Source organism: Balaenoptera musculus, chromosome 8, assembly GCF_009873245.2.
Source record: "Balaenoptera musculus isolate JJ_BM4_2016_0621 chromosome 8, mBalMus1.pri.v3, whole genome shotgun sequence".
NCBI lineage: Eukaryota > Metazoa > Chordata > Mammalia > Artiodactyla > Balaenopteridae > Balaenoptera > Balaenoptera musculus.
In genome coordinates this window covers 96,777,936-96,793,795 of record NC_045792.1, presented here as the reverse complement: position 1 = coordinate 96,793,795, position 15,860 = coordinate 96,777,936, and the positions used below count along the sequence as shown (strand labels likewise).

General features: G+C 45.8%; 1 long non-coding RNA gene across 1 annotated transcript in view; it reads right to left on the bottom strand.

Annotated features, from left to right (window-relative positions):
• LOC118899939 overlaps window positions 1-14,660 on the bottom strand; it is a 31,491-nt gene extending 16,831 nt beyond the window's left edge. The window contains exon 1 of the long non-coding RNA XR_005021011.1: window positions 14,612-14,660. This is a non-coding gene — a long non-coding RNA (uncharacterized LOC118899939). The remainder of the gene's footprint in view (window positions 1-14,611) is intronic.
• Window positions 14,661-15,860: the final 1,200 nt, after the last annotated feature.

The following is a 15,860-nucleotide window of genomic DNA, read 5'->3' as shown; positions in this document are numbered from 1 at the left end:
GGGCAAGAACCGCTGGCTGGTTGCTGTAGATGTGACGCATGCTGTCCTAGGCACAGGGGACACGGTGTGACCAAGTCCCCACCCTTAGGGCAGGTGAGAAAGCAAATAAAGGCGTCATTTCAGCCAGTGACTGATGCAAAGAAGTTAATAAAATGGAGTAATATAGACATGGGGAAGGGGCTCCTGGAGGCTCTGTTGGGGGAGAGGCCTCTCTGAAGGGTGATTGGAGCTGAGACCTGAATGATGAGGAGGAACCAGCCCTAAGGAGAGCAGAGGCATTGACAGTGCAAACACCCTGCTGCAGGACAGAGCTTGGTGAACCAGAAGAGCAGCAAGGTCGCCAGCCAGCGTGGCCGCCGTCGGTGAGGACAGAGAGGAAAGCATGAGGTGTGTGCAAATGGAGAGTCGGCTGTCCCTGCCTCGAGCCTCCTCAGCTGTGGGGAGAGAAATAAACCCAAAGGGCCACCCAGGCAACTCTCATCACTCATCTCCACTCTGACCTCCCAGGTGGGGCCACCCTTCCCTTTCATCTCACCCTAATGGTGCTTAATCTTCTAACTGGTCTCCCCGCTTCCACCAACGCCCCCTAGAGTCTGTTCTCTACCCAGCAGCCACAGTGATCCCGTTAAAATGTAAGTCAGCGCACCCTGCCTCAGCTCATAGCTCTCCGAAGTGTCCCATCTCACTCACAGTAAAACCCAAAGCCATTGTGATGGCCGACAAGGTCCTAAGCGGTCTGCCTCCTGCTACTTTCCTCACCTCATCTCCTCCTACTCTCCCCTGTGCACTCCATGCCAGCCACACTGGCCTCCTTGCTGTCCCCAAACATGTCAGGCCCCCTCCAGCCTCCAGCCTGCTCTGCTGGAACGCTCCCTCCCAGACCTGCCAGTTCACTCCCTTGCCTCCTTAAGTTTGGGCTCCAGTGTCACCTCCTCCATGAAGCCTTCCCTGACCACCATATTTAAATTCAAACCCCTCTTACCTGCACTACTTTTCTCCCCGTCACTTATCCCCTTCGAACATGCTATGCTTTTTCTTACATTTCTTACATGCATTTAGACTGTGTGTTGTCTGTCTCCCATCTAGAGTTTACCTCTTCCCTGAGAGCAAGAATCTTTGCTTTGTTTCCTGCTGGATCCTTCGCCCCTAGAACATGCGCATAGTAAAGAGCTCAATGTCTGTATTTTTTTGATAAATGTAGAATGCACATTGAGCTCCACTCTCTTGGGAGTCCTCTTCCAGATTTGGGGTCTATCTCCTGGCACAGTAAATGTGGCAGAACCGCTTTCTCCCTATGACCCCCTGATTTTTGTTATTGGTCACAGGTGATTGATATTAAAAATAGCTTTTTAAATATTTAAACCAGTGATACATCTCCGTTTAAAATTTGCTGGCCTCTCCCCAGCCTCAGGCACAGACACTCTCTAGAGCAGCACGGGCCAACAGAAATACAGAATGCAAACCACATATGTAATTTTAAATTTACCAGTAGCCACACTAAAAGAAGTAAAAAAGAAACAGATTAAAAGAGTTTTAATAATGTATTTTATTTAACTCAATAATCCAAATATTGTCATTTCAACATGTAATAATTATTTTTATAATTCTTTATTTTTGTTTATTTTTTAAAAATGTTTATTTGTTTATTTATTTTGCAGGTCTGAGTTGCGGCATGTGAACTCGTAGTTGCAGCATGCATGTGGGATCTAGTTCCCTGACCATGGATCGAAACCAGGCCCCCTGCATTGGCAGCACGGAGTCTTACCCGCTGGGCCACCAGGGAAGTCCCCATCAACATGTAATAATTATTATTATTTTTTAATTATTTATGTATTTATTTATTTTGGCTGTGTTGGGTCTTCGTTTCTGTGCGAGGGCTTTCTCTAGTTGCAGCAAGTGGGGGGCCACTCTTCATCGCGGTGCGCGGGCCTCTCACTATCGCGGCCTCTCTGGTTGCGGAGCACAGGCTGCAGACGCGCAAGCTCAGTAATTGTGGCTCACGGGCCTAGTTGCTCCGCGACATGTGGGATCTTCCCGGACCAGGGCTCGAACCCGTGTCCCCTGCATTGGCAGGCAGATTCTCAACCACTGCGCCACCAGGGAAGCCCCTGTAGTAATTATTAATGAGATATTTTACGTTCTCTTTCCATACAAAGATTTTCACATTCGGGGTGTATTTTACACCTATAGCACATCTCCACTTGGACCGACCACATTTCAAGCTCTCGAGAGCCACATGTGGCGAGTGGCTACAGCCAGCTCTACGGTCTCTGGAGGAGAGGGTATGGGGTCCATGGTACCAAAGCAAGAGCTTTGGGCCTCTCACCAAAAGTGTTGGTAAAAAAAGCTCGCATCAGCAAAAGCTCCAGAAGCAGCCAAGCCTCTTTCTTTCTCCTTCCCTCAACCCCTGCCTTAGGCCACTTTAGGCTCTGGGATCTCCCTTGGGTGCTGTGGCTTCCTGCTCCTTTCAGGGCTCTTCCACTTGGAGGCGTCCCCCTCCGTGACACTCGTGTGACCCACTACGGACCCAGACTCTCTGCAGTGGGGAATGTCCAAGGTCAGCCCCCTCCATCAAGGGCAGGAACACGGGAGAACAGACCCTCTCTCCCAGCAGCCCTGGGAACAGAATGCACGCACGGGTTCCTCTTCTTCAGGGAGAGCAACTGCGCTCCCAGCCCAAGGAATGGGGGATGGGAGGGCGAAACAGGCCCTTCAGCTGGAATTTCTGTTCGTGCTTCTTTCCAGGAAAAAAAAAAAATTCTGGAGCAATTTTGGCTTTCCTCTCTTACAAGTCAGGACAGTTGACCCGTTCCCAGGGTGAAGTTTTCTGGACTTCAGCCCCGCTTCTTATAAAGCTCTTCCCCCAAAGACTCTGCAACATGGTCCTGTTTTGCATCCGCAGCTTGCTTCAGCTTGTGTCCAGGCTACCCAGTCCCTAGGCCTCTCACTCGCTGACTGTATTTTTATCACCCTCCCCTCAACTCCACAGGCTTATTTCTGCCTTTTCCTTCGCCCCTTCAGGCTCTGCTGTGGTTTTTGATGATTTCCCCTTTGTTTAATCATCCTGGTGAAATTGGACTCAAAATAGAAAACGAGAGAGTGCTGACATGGATGGAAAATAGACCCGCTAGAACAACTTCAAGTAACAACATGCTAATCGCTGTCCTCTAAGTATCGCCAGCTCACACACTTATGGACATGGTGTCACCTCACAAACCAGGGGCAGCCCTTTCACTCCTCGGACAGCACACGTGTGTTAGGGTTCTACGAGGGACAAGGTTCTATTGCGCCAGGCTCTGGGGGAGACAGAAGTGGGTAGGCTGTCAAGGCTTCTGCCCCAGAGGACCTTGTACGGAATAAAGACGATGCCTGCCCCGACCTCAAAGCTTTCAACTAAGCTGTCAGGAGGCAGGGGTCTCATGGAAGAGGGGCACTTGAACTGGGACTTGAAGGATGGAAGGATTTTAAAAGGCAGAAACAGAAAGGAACTGCCTATTTTGCCACCGGAGGAAAGGAAATGTAGAGGCAGGGAGTGGGAGAGACACACCCATTTGGCAAAGCAACTGGCTTTTGCCTGATTGGTCTCTGCTGGTGCTGGACGGATGGCTCAAAGTTTTCGATATTATCCCTGAATGGAAGGGATATGCCAACTTCCATGCCCAGGGCTCCTGTCCATGTTTCCAACACTAGGGCTTTATGGCTCTGAGAGCATCCGAATGAGACAGTTGAGGGAGGAAAGCCTGAAGAACAGAGGGTTGCCCTGGAATCCTCGCAGCCGAGCTGCCATCACCATGGGCGCTTCTGCAGCCTGCGGGCCACTTAGATGAGATGAAAACCTTGAGCTCAGGTGGCTTGAATTACTGAGCTGAGGCCTCCCTGGAACTGTCCCAAGGCCACTGCCCCATGGTCTGTCCTCTTCAGTGTGAGGGGCAACCCTCCTTGTAGTGGATGGTTGAAGATTATTTTCTCTTTTACAAAAACAGAATTAGAGAGAGAGAGAGAAAAGAAGATGTCTCCAACCTCCCCACCTCAAGAAAGTAATTCCTGCTATTTAGGGAACCAATTGATGGGGAAAGTCTGAAAGAGCTTCACAAATCACACAAATTCAGTGCTGGGTTTATTTTTACCTCTTCTGGAACCATCTCCCCAAGCTCAACTCAGGTATCCAAGAGAGATCATGCCTGGTCCCCATTTTAGTGGTACCCTGCACATGCTCCATCACACCACCTAGGTTTGACTCTTTTTTTTTTCCACAGCGTTGATCACTATCTGAAATTCTCTTGTTCGTTCACTTGGATTCTAGTTGATCGCTGGTCTCTTACCCCGCCCCCAACCAGACTGTGTCCCCAGAAGAGCAGGATCTGTCATGGCACTGCAGTATCCCCCGTGTTTTGCAACAGTGTTAGCTTGAAGTGGGCACTCGATAAATATTTGTGGAAGTCCACAGAGGGCCGAATATTAGTATCCAACAAACTTTCAAATGCACATGCCCTCAACTCACAGTGACTGAAAAATGAGATCAGGAGGGTGAATCTATTTTCCTTAAAGGAACCAAGAGAATCTCGGCACCTCAATCATCAAAATAATTCATTACACCACTGTTTAGAATAACAAAAGACCGGAAGAACATAAATGTCTACTTCGTTATACAATAAGGATGTCACACATACCTATGAAAGAACAATGACGCTCTTTGTGAACTAATATAGAAAGATTTCCTGAATCTAATCTTTTTTTTTTAAATTATAGTTTGATTTACAATGTTGTGATAGTTTCAGGTATACAGCAAAGTGATTCAGACATACATACATATATTCTTTTTCAGATTCTTTTCCATTATAGGTTATTACAGGATACTGAGTATCATTCCCCGTGCAATACAGTAGGTCCTTGTTGTTTATCTATTTTATATATAGTAGTGTGTATCTGTTAATCCCAAACTTCTAATTTATCCTTCCCCCTCCTTTACCCTTTGGTAACCGTAAGTTGTTTTCTATGTCTGTGAGTCTATTTCTGTTTTGTAAATAAGTTCATTTGTATCTTTTTTTTGTAGATTCCACATATACGCAATATCATATGATATTTGTCTTTCTCTTTCTGATTTACTTTACTTAGTATGATAATCTCTAGGTCCATCCATGTTGCTGCAAATGGCATTGTTTCATTCCTCTTTATGGCTGAGTAATATTCAATTGTAAATATATACCACATCTTCTTTATCCATTCATCTCTCGATGGACATTTAGGTTGCTTCCACGTCTTGGCTATTGCAAATAGTGCTGCCATGAACATTGGGGTACATGTATCTTTTCGAATTAGAGTTTTCATCTTTTCCTGGATCTACTCTTAAGTGAAAAAGCAAAGTACAGGACAGTGTTAAAGTATGCTGTTAATGGTGGAAAAAAAAAAAAAAAAGAGAGGGAATGTATTTGTATTTGCTTGTTTATACAAACAATATTTCTACCAGTTATCAAAAAACTATTCAGTAGTTATAAGGACAATCTACAGGGAGGGGAACTGGATTACTTGGGAGCAGGGAAGTTTTTGTAACTTTTGAGTTTTGAACCATAAGAATGTGTTACCTTTTCAAAAATAAAATTCCTTAAATCCACAACTATGTTTATTTAAAATATATATTGATTGAATAAATTGATGAATGTAGTTCAGTTTCTCTTGGTGGCTTTCAGGAAATGTAAGCCAGTGTCCCTCCCATTTTCATTCACAGGCACAACCCTGGGCCTACCCTCACTCCTCCCCTCCCTACCTCTCCCCTCCACTAAAATAAAGCCAAATTCCTGAAGGCTGGGCCCCTGCAGGAGCTGTCTCACTTGCTCACTCCAGGTGTGTGAAGGACAGGTAAACAGTGGCATGTGGTGGCAACCGAAATTCCCTCTATACCAGTGTGTTCGTGTAAACAGAATAAAAGGACGTCATCATGTTTACCTTCTAGGGAGTTTTACAAAAACAACTTTCCTGCTTCCTTAAACTACTAGACAAGAGCAAATAAACTTGGCTCTGCTCTGAGTCAACTGGCTTAGTTGAAACCATGGAGTCTGGGGGAAATTTGGGGTAGAGAAGTGGCAGCAGCCTCTTGTATACCTGGTGTATCCTGCCTGCTGAGAGAGAGAGTCCTGTCTGGACTCAGTATCATTCTTGAGCTGATGGAAAAGGGTTTCTTAGAAGCCACAGTATCCGGAAAGATCAGGGCCAGCTCAGAGAATCCAAACTAATCTCCTGGACTGCCTCTGAAGGCAGCAAGCAAGGCCAACTTGGTGGGTGTTCAACCCACACTTAGAAGGAGCCCTGCACTTGGTTTAATGTTCTGCTGTCACCATCTTGAAATTCTTAATAATTTTTTAAGAAGCAGCCCACCTATTCATTTTGTACTGGACCCCCCAAATTATTTAGTCAGTCCTGCAGGAAGTGTCACAAAAATCCTTGTCATCTTAGGTGTTCTAGTTTATTGTTTGTTGTGAAATATATAGTGTCTGTTCTCATTTGCCAGTATACCTGGGTTTATCAGATCCTTTCCTGAAAACCATTTTAGGAGAGCTTGAGGGTCCAGGTACTTGCAAAGGTGGACATGCAGGAGGGGAAGGGCATGGTCAAGATCAGGGGACAGGGTAGGCCACTCCAACAACTTGAGTACAGCCAGACACTGCCAGCATTTCTTTTTATTCCTGGCTCTCACAGGGTACCTAGAATTACTGGTTCACAGTGTAGCTCATCTGAAGAAAATCTTCTGAAGAAGACACAGGGGCAAGCCCTCTAATTTTTGCATTTGTCCTTTCATTCCAGAAATATTTATTGAGCAACTAGGTGCTAGACATACAATAGGAAGGCATTTTCCCTGCCCTCATGAGCTTACAGTGTAGTGGAGCTAGGCAATAAGCAACTAAATGAACACAGTGATAAATATGAATTGCAGTAAGTGCTACAGAGGAAACATAATGCCAAGAGAGAATAAATGGTGGGAAATGAGGAGGGGTAAAGGGACTAGGATAGGGTCATTAGAAGAGGCCTCTCTGAAAATGTGACCCTTTGGCTGAGACCTGAAAGATGAACAGAAGCAGCTATGTGTGAAGAAAGGAGAAACGGCAGACCAGGCAGGGCAACAGCCTGGGAAAGGACATTGGGATATTGGCATGTGCGGGAACCTGGCCTGTTCATGAACTGGACAAAGGCCAGAGAACAAGGAGGAGAGTTCAGCGAGAGGGGGCTGGGGCTGGAGAGGTGGGCACAGGCCTGTTCCTGCAGGACTTGATAGAATCCACTGGGGATCTTGGCTTTCATTCCAAATGGCAACAGGTAGTCTTTGAAGACTTGTAAGAGAGATAGTAATGCCATCAGATTTGCATTTTGGCAAGCTTACTCTGGCCTGATATATGACCCCCTTCACTGGAATGAGTGTCTCAGGAGTGTTAGTGGTGAGAATGGGGGGAAAATCAGTGTAAATGAAGTATACTCTAAAGGGGGAATAGACGAGATTTGATGAAGGATTTGGGGAGGGGGGTAAAAGAGAAAGAGCGATGCCAAGGATCCTGACCCATAGGGATCTCGCATGGGAGGCTCAGTGGCTGCATGTGACATTTACAGAATCAGGAGAAAACAGATTTTGGAGGTGAGGACCAAGATTAAGAAACCGATTCTGAACATATGAATTTGAGATGACTGTGAGATACAGAGTGGAAATGCCTAACCCCTCCCCACTAGACACGTGAGAGGGAGGCTTCTGTCCAAAGGCCCGCTCAGAGGGACAGGAAGGTCAGAAGAGAAGGGCGGAGCCGGGCTTCCTACTCCCTGTGAGCCACTGGGTCCTGGTCCCCACACTGAAACTCCAGGACAGACTCTCCCTGCAAGATTTGGAATCATCAGTGGCCTCTCCCTCCTACCCCCACTCCACCCTCCCAGTTGCCTCAGTTTACCACCTGATATGGCACTCATGCGCAGAATAACAAGGTTTAGGACAAATGCTCTGTAAGCAGCAGACGTGTGCCTTGTGGGAGGGCTCATGCTCACTGAATGTGGGCACTAACTTTTTCTCAGAGCAGAGTCCCTGAATCACACTGGCCTGGGAGGCAGGAGCCCTGGGTGGGTAGGCCCTCCAACTACACAATGCTTGAGGGCTTACAAAGCACTTTCACATCCACTGTCTTATTCTCTCAACAACCTTTGAGACCAGGTGGGGATTATCATTAACACCACCTTATATTAGGAGGCTCAGAGAGGTTAATCTAATTTGCCTAGGTCACACAGGTAATTGAGAAGTCAGTCCGTCTGATGCCAAGACTGAGGCTCTTTCTAGCAAGCTGTGTCATTTCATGGCATGGACTGCCCATGTTTAGAGAAAGCTGCCTTCATTTCTGAGATACTGAAAGGCACTGGGAGGGCCCCACTGCCTAAGACACTGCCCAGAACCACAGCCTATTAGAGTTGCAAGCACCCATAGGGATCCTATCCAGTCTCCTAATTTTACAGCTGACAGGAAAAGAGACTCAACAGAGGGAAGGAAGTTCGTGGCAGAAGAGGACTAAAACCCAAATCTCTAGCCTAGATCTCTTTCCACTTCACTCAAGGCTTCCAGGGTTTGGCACCCTTCCATCTACGGAAGAGTCAGCCCTTGTGCTAGGAGAACTTTGTGGGAAAGAAGAGTAACCAGAACTAAAAGGTAAAAGGTTGCTTGGCAACTAGAAATGTGGGCATGTGTGGCACCTGGCATCCATTTACCCTTCTTTCTTGTGTCCTCATCCCCAGGCTTCCTCCAGGGGGACCACTCCCAACCCCTCTTCAGGTTCTGCACCTGGGTGGAATTCATTTCCACGAGTCCATTTCACTTCCTGCTTTAGGAGTAGGCATGTGACTCAGGTCTGGCCAATCAGAGCATCACATTTCTCTGTCCACAGTGATTGGCTCAGGAATAAACATGTGACCTAAGCTCAGCCACTCACGGTCTCTCCCTCAGGACCCTCAGTCTTAAGAAGACTGCCTCATGGACAGAAGAAATGCCTGGGGTTATTTGTTTTTGCTGCTGCAGCCTGTGCTTTCTAACCTAAATCTTTTTTTTTAATAAATAAATAAATTTATTTATTTATTTATTTAATATTTGGCTGCGTTGGGTCTTCGTTGCTGCATGCAGGCTTTCTCTAGTTGAGGCGAGCAGGGACTACTCTTCATTGCGGTGCGCGGGCTTCCCTTTGCGGTGGCTTCTCGTTGCGGAGCACGGGCTCTAGGCGCGCAAGCTTCAGTAGTTGTGGCACGTGGGCTCAGTAGTTGTGGCTTGCGGGCTCTAGAGCTCAGGCTCAGGAGTTGTGGCGCACGGGCTTAGTTGCTCCGTGACATGTGGGATCTTCCCGGACCAGGGCTCAATCCTGTGTCCCCTGCACTGGCAGGCGGATTCTTACCCACTGCGCCACCAGGGAAGTCCCTAATCTAAATCTTTAACCTTCCCGACAATTCATCCCAACTGAAGACCTCTCAGCAACCCTTTTAAGAGGGTAGTTAGGAAATCAAGTGATAATATCATTTCTTGTATCTCCTGACAAGAATGTTTTACTGAGGTGTAGCAGCTTTGCTCCTGAGTATTTACTTGGAAAATGAGACTTAGTGCAAGAAAATTCAGCTAACACAAAACCTTTTAATGATTCCTTTAAGTCAGTGACTCTCTGTACGTGGTCCCCAGATCATCATCATCAGTGTCACCTGGAAACTTGCTAGAAATGCTGAGCCACAGGTCACACCCAGATTTACTGGATTAGGAACTCTGGGAGAGAGGCCAGCAGTCTGGGTTTTCAGAGGTTCTCTCTGATGCCCACTAGAGCTTGAGAACTACTGCTTTAAACCATTGAGCTCAGTCCCATATGGGTTTACTAAAACATTCAGGTATGAAGAAAAAAGATGCTTTAAAGTTGTGTCTCATTTCAGACCAAACTTTACAGGATCATTTTATGTTAATCTAAGGAGTTGGAGACATCAGACTTAAGTTCTAATCCTCTCTGAGCTATTTGCTGGTTGTGTGAATTTGGGCAAATGCTGTCACGCCTGAAGCCTCAGTTTTCTCATCTGAAAAACTTGGAATAATAACAACTCCTTTATAGGTTACTGTGGACATTAAATAAGATAATGACTATAAAACTGCTAGCATATAACAAGCTCTGGATAAATTTCAGCTCATTGTTATCATGTTTATGGAATTAAGGCTACTAATTACTTATTTAAAAGCACTGACTCCCTTTCACTATCCCATGGTGGGTGAGAACACATTTCCCATGTGTCTGAAACTGATGTCTAGCACACAGAATGGAACCAGAAGACCTATGCCTTAGGCCTGGCACTGCCAATAATTTACCATATGACATGCAGTGAGCCAGCTTCTATCTCTGAACCTCAGTTTCCCCATGTGTTAAATAAGTTGGTTGGGACCGGATGGGCTGTGAGGTCCTTCTGGGCTCAGGCACTCTGAAATTCTAAGTCTCAAGCCTGGAATAGAGTTGTTTTATTTGGTCATAGGAAACATAGTCTTCAGAGCCAAAATGCATCTGGAAGCAGCTATTTCTTAGGATATGTGAAAAGAGAACCACCCCCTAAAAGTGGGCATTAGAGGGAGGCAAATCTTCCCACACAGCAAACGTCTCTATAGATTTACCCACTTGTCTTGGGGATGACCCCATCCCCTGGGCTGTACCACCAAGGAGCTACCTCCTCACTCAGCCAGGAGAAAGAGTTTCCCTTTCTCTGTCTACTGGTGATTGCTTCATTGCTTGGCTTGAGTTGAGTATTCAGAAACTCTGGCCAAAGGCCCTCCCAAAACAGAAAACAGAGTGACCACCAGCCCTTAAACCTGCCAACAAGAACAAGAAGTTCAGTCTCTGCTGGGTTTTAAGCCAGGCTCCAGTACATCTCACAAAGTCCCTGCTCTGCTTAAGCCAAAACGGCAGGGCATCAAATCACCCCCATTTCATTTTTCTCTTTTTGCTTATCTACATTTTCTATGTTTGTCCCCCTAAGCTGGATGTTTATCATTTCTGTTTAATCCTCAAAGCAGTAACTTCAAATGGAGACTCTCATCAAGCCCAGTAATGGTTTTCCTTGGTGATAACAGTACAGTGCATGGGGGGGGGACCCCATTCTAATACCAGGGCAGTGGATGTCCTGGGAAAGTCACTTAGCATCCCAGGGTCTGCTTTTCACTGTTGTAAAAGTAAGGGGAAGTTGGACCAGTTCTTCACCTACACTACTTCCCAAGACTGTAACAAGCACCACTCAAGGTTTGGTAGTTGGTGAAAATACCATGCGAAGTCCTGAGTCTGATTCTGCCCCCTCCACACCACAGGCCATTGCCTGGTTTGGGGCAGCTGTTTATGGATGTGAGTAAATAGGGAAAATGTGGATTGACTGATGCAAATCCATTAACAGTACAACCCTGATGTCCTGCTAAGGGATGGGGCGTGAATGGGGAGGTCTTGGAAGGCTTCACATACTTCCCCAGACTCCCAACTCATAAAGGACAAATTGGGAAGATAGTGGCAGAGCCCTGGATTCACCCATCTCCTCTATATTTCAGATAAGGAAACTGAGGTCCAAACTGGAGAAGCGAGCCCTTAAGGCCACACAGAGAGTAGGTGACCAAATACTGAGCCAGCAACAGCCTCTGACTCTGCTTTTATGTTATGAAAGCTAGTGGGTCCAGGGAAATTTTTTTACTACTAAATTGGTAGATTAGATGCACCCTTCAGCACTGCAGATTGGGATGCTCGTCAAAGCTGAAGAACACCCTCTGGCACCCCTACCCCCTCACAAGTAACAATAGAGGCCGTCCTGACCACGGCTGCATTTTTCCCAGGCTGTCTCAGACAAAGGGCTGGCCTGGCCTGGCCTTGTTATCTCTTGGTCTTAATCAGCTCCACTCCATTTTCTGTCATGGTTTATCCACAAAAGACTCTTTGGCTGCCCAACAGGAAAGCCAAGCCAAGGTCCCAGAGTTAGTATGAAGGCCAAGCTGGGACTGGTTTGATGAGAGAAAAATACAATGAGTGTGCTAGGCCTGCAGCCTGCAGAACCTTCAGGAATCCACATCTCTGCACAAAGAGGCAGCGCGGGGTAGTGAAAAGAGCCGGCAGACAGGCCTGGGTTCAGATTCCAGCTACTTCCCAGCAGCATGACTTTGAATAAGATATTCAGCCTTCTGAGCCTCACTTTCCCCATCTGTAAAATAGGGATGATACCACTGGCCCCACAAGCTGTTGGACTGTGTATGTAACATCTCTAGCTCCGGGCCTGGAAGAAGGGGCTCTGAGTATGTTTGCTTTCCTGATGCTCAAATTATATAGAGTTGTGCTAGTGAAGAATTAGAGGTTCAGCCCTGACCTGTGGGCGGGCATGGCGTGACCGGCAGAGCCCATGCATTGGGTTTGAGGATCTCTGATGTTCACCAGCTGCGGCAAATCCCTCCTCTTCTCTAAGATTCAATTTCCTAGTCTCTAAGTGGGAAGCTTAATGCCTTTCCTGCACCCAAGCTTACGGTTATGAATGTGCTTCATATACTATAAAAAATGCCAGTGTTATCTCTTCTCATTAGCACATACCGGTATGTAATCAAATCCTCCTGAGACCTTGGGCAAGTCATTAAACCTCTCTGGGTATATCAGTCAGGGTCCCAGCAGGCAACAGATGGCACATCCAAACTGGGTAATTTTATTAGAGCATCATAACAGGGCTACTTACAAAGACATGTGCACAAATGGATAGTGGGTATCTCAGGGCTAGTGACCTCAAGGAGCCCTTACTACCGCTAGGCCGTGAAGGAGCAAAGGAGAAGCGGTCACTAGGACCAGAGAGGGCAGCTGTATTGAGAGGCCACCTGTTAGGATGCTGTGGCCATCAGAGGAGGGATGCAGCCCATCCAGAGTGCCCTAGCAGGGGAGGGAGTTAAGGAAACAATACCCTTACCTTGATCTCCTCCTGCCGTCCGATCTCCTGTGTGTGCTTCCCTTTGGTCTAATCAAACTAGAGGCCAGAGAATAAAGGGGCCCAGTGATACAGTACATCCAGGGTAGCCTCCCAGGATATAGCACAGAGTGGAAAAGGGTGAAGAGAAGGGCTGGAGGGGCATTTGGCAGGTATCCAGCACATTGGGCATCAATGTCTTTCACAGTTTTTTATTTGTATTTATTTATTTATTTTGGGCCACGCCGCGCAGCTTGTGGGATCTTAGTTCCCTGACCAGGGATCAAACCCGGGCCCTCATCAGTGAGAGCACAGAGCCCTAACCACTGGACTGCCCGGGAATTCCCTTCTTCCACAGTTAAAGGAAGGTATTGAAGGAGATGACCTCTCCCTCTATCTCACCCTCTGATAGATTCTCAGCACTTTTTCTAAGCTTCAGATCCAGATCTAGAAGGGTTAGACCCTAGGAGGGAATCCAAGCTCTCTCCTAGGGAGATCTTTAGTCTTCCCAATTAATCAAGAGCAATGGCATCCTTTTCTGGCAGCCCCAAATTTAAATTATCGCCTTTGAGGCCCATACTTAAAGTAGAGGGCAAGCCAGCCACAGAGGGAGTTATTCTTTGGATTACTATGTTTTCATATTTATTTTTCTCTTTTAACCAAAGTGAGCCAGGTGCATGTCTCAAATACTAAACAGATGCCCTCTGCTTTCATTCATTGGAAAAACTATAATGCAGTAAGGTGTCTTTAGGCCTTATCTTTAGAAATAATAAATTGCATACAAGTGAACAAACTGGAGCAATCTAAGTTTTTTCCAGCACCTTCTAGCTGATAGTCAGTGTGGCTCCCAGGGGAGAAATCAAAGAGCTGAGTAATCTTGAAGTGACAACAGTTCCCAAATCCCCTTTCACTCCATCCCATTCCAGATGGGTGATATAAATCATGTGCCTATAAAAGAAAAGATAAGAGAGATCTTCCCAGGGAATCTCAGCACAAGCAATCTGGGGCAATAGTTAAACCCCTGGGCTCTAGAATCCTTAAAGCTCAGGTTCAAGTCCTTGCTCTGTCACTTACTACTTGTCTTTGTGACCTTGGACAAGTGACCTAAGCTTCAGTCTCCTCATCAGTCCATTTGACAGATTATGCTCATTTAGAACAATAATAATGCTTTATCTACCTCATAGGGTTATTCAAGAATTGAACGAAATAATACAAACACTTAGCACACAGTAAGCATTCAATAAATAGTGGTGGAGGGGAAATGGGGAGCTGCTGACAGACCAATGACGCTGGATCCATAATAGTGGCTCTCCCCTGGCCACGGGACTTCGGCTATGCTTCTGCTATGGCCCTAATCACTTTCCCTTGCATTTTAGCCATCCATATTATCCCCCTGCTCTAGAGGTGTCAATCACAGTGCTTGCCACACCCATAGCCCCTTGCCATGGAGCGCCACGCTTCCTCCACTATTATAAATCAGAGATAGTTTTTAGCTCCTTAAGCAAATCATCATAATAAAATACTGTATTTTATTTAGTCCACTGTTATAGAATACAGGGCAAAGAAAGGCCATCCCAATTCTGTAATGCAGATGGTACTAGAATCTACTGATTTAACCATAAAAGCTATAGGAAACCTATCAAACAAGCTGTGACAACACAAATAGTACCTGTGGAAGGGCAGCCTGTAAACGCAAAGCATACCTAGAACAAAAGAAAAGGAGGGAGCATTGAAACATATTTACCTTTTATTTGTTATTTTTAATATTTTTATTTATTTTACCTTTTATTTGTTAGGAACTGGCAAGGAGTTTTCCTATGAGATGGTGAGGTAGGACTACCACCCCAGGAAGCAGCTTTATCCTTCTTTTTTTTTTTTTTTTTTTTTTTGTTAAGTAAACTGCAGCTCGGACAGGGTGATTTACCAGGGTCACACAGCTAGTTAGAGAAAAATTTCAAATCTCAACAAACTGATTTGTATGTTTTATGCCACCCCTTTCAAAAATATTTTGCTAGCACTGTCTATAAATATCTCCTGAAGTATGCTGGTGACCCAACTCCACAAGGTATTTTTCAATGTTGTAAAATTTTATCATGATCCATTTGCATTGTGACAAAAGTCATACCTAAGAAGACCCTAATCTAATCATCTAATCTGTTGTCTAATCTTTTACATCCATCTTTTATGGTGATAAACTACTGCCCTGGAGGAGCCATCCAAAAAGTTTAGGAATGGCGCTCTTCCAGCCTTGGCTTGTGTGTAGGCGCCCTCCTTCACTCATGCAGCCTTTAGAAAGTGACAAGATCTCACTCTGAACACTGGAATCTGTGTTCCTATTTTTCTGCACCTTTCTCCTCTTTCCAGCCCCACTGCACCTGCTCTAGTTCAACTCTTTAAATTATTACAATAAACTCTCAATGGTCTCCCCACCTGCAGCTCATCTCCATTTCAATCTATTTTGCACACACTGCTGATTAATTTATCCACAACCCCACTCATATCACAGTAGCTTCCTATTGCCTATAGAAAAAAAAAAAAGCCTCATATTCCCCATTCAAGACCTCAGTGATCTCTTTCCAATCTTAACATCCCTGCTCCAGCGCTCCCAGTGAATTGCATTTTTCACTATTGCCCTCTACTCTTCTTATGTTCCCAAAATGATGTGTCCAAGACCCAGTTCCTCTCTCTGTCTGTCTCTGTCTCTGTCTCTTTCTCACTCTCTCTCTTTCTATTTATCTATCTCTATCTCCCAGCTCTACTTCCTCAGTGAGTGTTCTGTTCTCAGAAGTCTCTCCCCTTGTTCCTGTAAGATAACTGCAAGTGGATTCAAAGACCACGTGCTTCCACGTCAAATTCAGTGGAGAAGAGGAATGCCTGTTTCCTGGTAGATCTCATTGTCTGTGACTGGCCTGACCTTT